Genomic DNA, 5,090 nt, shown 5'->3' with positions numbered 1-5,090 from the left:
GACCTCAGGTGAGGAGGAGGAGGGAGGGAGGAGGGAGGGTGTTGGGCAAGGTGCTGAAGCAGCTGTCGCTGCTCGACAATCACAAGTCGGACGATCCGGACCTCAGCGATGACATTGCCTTCCTCAACGAGAAGCTGCTGGCAGAGGTGCAGGACCTCAGGTGAGGAGGAGGAGGGAGGGTGTTGGGCAAGGTGCTGAAGCAGCTGTCGCTGCTCGACAATCACAAGTCGGACGATCCGGACCTCAGCGATGACATCGCCTTCCTCAACGAGAAGCTGCTGGCAGAGGTGCAGGACCTCAGGTGAGGAGGAGGAGAGAGGAGGGAGGGAGGGAGAAGGGAGGAGGGAGGGAGGAGGAAGAGGGAGGGATAATGATGGAGGAGGAGGGACGAGGAGGGAGGGAGGAAGGAGAAAGGGGAGGAGGGAGGGAAGAAGGGGAAGGGGAGGAGAGAAGAGGGGGAAGGGGGAGGAAGGAGGGAGGAAGGAGCTGTGATGAGGGAGGAGGGAGGGAGGAGGGGGAAGGGGGAGGAGATAGTTGGGAGAGGGAAAGCTTACCTCCCGTATGTATTCATCCTGCTCCTCTTTCAAGGTCAACTCTATGAACAACTGCTGCAGTTTCTCATTACAATAGTTAATCACTAGCTGCTCGTATCCGTTCACCTGCAGATGTAAACAAATAAACAAATAAACAAACAACAACAACAATCATCACCAGCTGCTCGTATCCGCTCACCTGCAGATGTAAACAAGTAAACAAACAAATAAACAAACAACACCGACAATCATCACCAGCTTCTCGTATCCATTCACCTGCAGATGTAAACAAATAAACAAACAACAACGACAATCATCACCAGCTGCTCGTATCAATTCCCCTGCAGATGTAAACAAATAAACAAACAAATAAACAAACGAACGAACGAACAACCATCATCAGCTGTTCGTACCAGGTCACCTTTACATGTAAAACTAACAAACTTAACAAACTAACAAATAAGAACACCAGGAACAATAAAAAACAAAAACAAAAACACGTTCAAGCTACAACAAGAACACATGCACACATCGCGACCCCCTGAGTGACCACTAGCATAAACATCCGCTTACAGGAAAAAACTCATGTTATATTATAATACTAGCGGGATACCCGGCGTTGCCCGGGGAAATCAGACGTTATCCATCGAATCATCCATCCATTACTCAGTTGGTGACCGCTTGGTTGAAAGGAAAATACCCACAAAAATCTAACTATCTATCTATCCATGCATCCATCCATCCATCCATCCATCCATCCATCCCATTCCATGCCATCCCATAGCATCCCATCCCATATCCCATCCCATCCCATCCGATCTCATGCCATCCCATGCCATCTCATGACATGCCATGCCATGCCATCGCACCGCATCCCATCGCACCGCATCCCATGCCATGCCATGCCATGCCATCCCATGCCATCCCATCCCATCCCATCCCATCCCATCCCAAACAGTAAAAAATAATAAGAAATCAAAAGATAAAAGACATTAAATATAAAAAATAAAAAGTAAAAAGTAAAAAATTAAAAATAATACATACTAAAGAGGTAGGTAAAGGGGAAAAAAGGAAAAAAGGGGAAAATATGTTCCCCAGCTGTGACTCGAACCCGCAATCCCTGTGTAGGAGACGGATGTTCTAGCGATTAGACCACTGCGCCGTTAAGGGTATACCCATGGATTCACACGTACGTGATGTTAATCTGTACGCACCGCCATCTATTGATGAATAGAATTTTCATGAATTTTTAACTTTTTAACTTTTTTACATTTTTGTTTCCGCCAGAACCACCTCCCAGACGTGCTGATTCTAAAAATCTCTTTAGTTTTCCTCTAGGAGTTCTCTAGTTATGCGAGTACGAACTAATTCGGCTGAACAACTTTATATATATATAGATAATAGGAAAAACTTATATTAGGAAAAGCACTAGTAACTCTGCTCGCACAGCGCCATCTAGCGCCTCTCACCTCAAACACTTCGAAGCCGTAGATGTCCAGCACGCCAAGGCACTTTCTCTTGCCGAAATCTTCGACCCGTATGCTCTCGTTGATTCGCTGCACGAGCCACGTGAACAGCCTACTGTAGAGCGCCTTACAGAGTGCGTCCCTCGCATAAGTCGCCTGATCACATGCAGAGACACACGCACGTGAGAGAGGAAGACAGAGAGAGAGGGGGAGAGGGAGAGAAAGATAGAGATAGAGAGAGGGGGAGAGAGAGAGAGAAAGAGAAAGAGAGAGAGAGAGAAAGAGAAAGAGAAAGAGAGAAGGAGCGAGAGCAGAGGGAGCAAGGGAAAGAGCAAGGGAGAGAGAGACGAGAGATGGGGAAGAAGAAGATGAGAGAGAGAGAGAGAGAGAGAGAGAGCGAGAGAGAGAGAGAGAGGAGAGAGAGAGAGAGAGAGAGAGAGAGAGATAGAGAGAGAGGAGCAGAGAGAGAGAGAGAGAGAGAGAGGGAATAGACGTGAACAGGAAGAGCGTAGACGCGGCACAGTAACCAAGTGCCCCAATCATCGCATTCAGGGTTGCATTACAATACATGACGAGTTCTATACGGACCTGTCACCCCCAATGTAAGATTTCTAAAGTCACTTCTAGTTGTAAGTTTGTGAGGTCTGTCGCTCGAGAGCGCTGCGCGCGGCCCCGAGGCAAACCAACAAATCAATGCAACATATATTAACCTCACATAAATTCGCCTTTCCAATTACTAGCACACCATCGACCAGGGACGGGGGCGGGGAAGAGCGAGGAGAGGGGGAGAACGGGGAGAGGAGGAGGAAGGTGGATGGGAGATGGGAGATGAGGAGGATGAGAGATGAGAAGGAGAGGGGAGAGAGGGAATGGTAGGACGCGCGCACACGCGCACGCACGCACGCACGCACGTACACACGCACGCACGCACGCAAGCACGCACGCACGCGCGTACGCACGCACGCACGCAAGCACGCACGCACGCACGTATGCAGGCACGAACACAAGTACGCACGCATGTACGTACGCACGCACGCACGCGCACACGCGCACGCACTAATCTATTGTGTTTTACGGGATATCTATTCATACACACGCGCCCGCCCTGCGAATCTCTGGTGTGTAGACAGCATACACATGGTGATGCAGCGCCCCTACCGGCTACATATATCCCTCTATCTATGCAGATCTCTGTCTAAATAGACGCATGTTTATACAGGTTCCTGTCTGTACAGTCCTGCAAATCTACGTAGGTGTCTGTGTATACAGATCCCTGCCTAAGTAAAGAAACTCAATCTCACCACAGAGATGAGAAACGAGCTTGTTTGTTACGGGGGCGCAATTTAACCAATTAAAAGCCTGCAGTCACGTGATCTCTGTGGGGGAAAATATGAGGGAATGAATACGAGAATGAATAAGAGAAACTATACGAGGGGGTCGGGAACTAGGTGGCGCCCCCTGGCGGTGAGTGAGTCGCACCTCGCTGGCTGTGTAGTCGATGACGATGACGTCGTCGCCAGCCTCGACGCGCCGCGTGGTGAGCGCCGTGCGAAGTATACTGTCGGGCGACTTGAACGCTTCGCACGTCTCCCGCACCTCTGTAAACAACAACAACAACAACAATAACAATCATAATAATAATACCACACAGATAAAGATATATGTGATGGGAGCTGTGGTGGGAGAACGCTTCACATGTCTCTCCCGCACTTCTGTAAACAACAACAATAACAACAATAACACACAGATACAGATAGTGATCACTNTCTCTCTCTCCCTCTCTCTCTCTCTCTCTCTGCTGGAGATTTAAGCAGACGATATTATAGGCGCTATATTTCCGCTCTACATCACAAAGAGCGGCGGCGGAGTCCGTAAGACGTCTGTAAGCTAATTTCACTTGTACTTGCGAATGTGTTAACGCTGGATCATGGGAGACGACGGTACGGTCCAGTTCTTTTCAATCCTTTCTCTCTTGGTTTCGTACACACACACACACTCTCTCTCTCTCTNCACGCGCGCACACATGACGCACGCACGCACTCACTCACGCACACTTGCACGTACGCGCACATACAGGCACACACTCACGCATACCCGAACGCATGTCGGCACGCATGCACGCACGCGCGCACATACAAAATTCAAACACCCATACACACACGCGCGCACACATGACGCACGCACGCACTCACTCAGGCACACTTGCACGTACGCGCATATACAGACACACACTCACGCATGCCCGAACGCATGTCGCCACGCATGCACGCACGCGCGCACATACAAACTCAAACACCCATATACACACACGCGCACACATGACGCACGCATGCACGAACGCGCGCACATACAAACTCAAATACCCACACACACGCGCGCGCGCACATGACGCACGCATGCACACACGCACACGCCGATACACGCACGCGTACGTGCGTTTAAAGAAGCAAGCAAGAAGAAAGCATAGGGGACGCGCGCATACGCACACGCTATAAGCAGATTATTGCAGCTGATTGTTTTAGTCGTAAATGCAGAAGACGTTTGCTTGCTTGATAAGAATAGTCAGCAGTTGGGGCTACGTGACCGAGCCGGGGTCGCGGGATGGCAGGTAGACATGAGTTTATAGGGTGAGTCAACGTAAAATGACAGGTGCGATAATGCTATCATGAGCGATGACTGGATTTTATAATTTACACGAACTGAACTCTGAATAAGAAATTTGGCGAGTAGAAAAATCCTCAAAATGACTCGGTGATATAAAGTTTTCATATAGTACTGGTGCGATACCCGGCGTTGCCCGGGGAAATCAGTGACCGCTTGGTTAAAAAGAAAATACACAAAAAAATCCAACTATCTATCTATCCATGCATTCATCCACGCATTCATCCATCCATCCCATTCCATGCCATCCCATCCCATCCCATCCCATCGCAGCGCATCCCATCCCATATCCCTTCCCATCCCATCCCATCTCATGCCATCCCATGCCATCCCATGACATCCCATGCCATGCCATGCCATTCCATGCCATCCCATCGCACCGCATCCCATCCCATGCCATGCCATGCCATGCCATGCCATGCCATGCCAT

At 49.6% G+C, this 5,090-nt stretch overlaps 1 long non-coding RNA gene across 1 annotated transcript; it reads right to left on the bottom strand.

Moving 5' to 3' along the window:
- Positions 1-556: 556 nt before the first annotated feature.
- On the bottom strand, positions 557-3,591 carry LOC106812538. The gene is made up of 3 exons (XR_001394348.1): positions 3,479-3,591; positions 2,003-2,155; positions 557-659 (listed from the first exon to the last, which is right to left on the bottom strand). It is a non-coding gene; the product is annotated as an uncharacterized LOC106812538 (long non-coding RNA).
- Positions 3,592-5,090: the final 1,499 nt, after the last annotated feature.

This window comes from Priapulus caudatus, unplaced genomic scaffold, assembly GCF_000485595.1.
Source record: "Priapulus caudatus unplaced genomic scaffold, Priapulus_caudatus-5.0.1 Scaffold658, whole genome shotgun sequence".
NCBI classification, from domain to species: domain Eukaryota; kingdom Metazoa; phylum Priapulida; class Priapulimorpha; order Priapulimorphida; family Priapulidae; genus Priapulus; species Priapulus caudatus.
The sequence above is the reverse complement of the archived record's forward strand: the minus strand, read 5'-3'. Positions and strand labels throughout refer to the sequence as shown.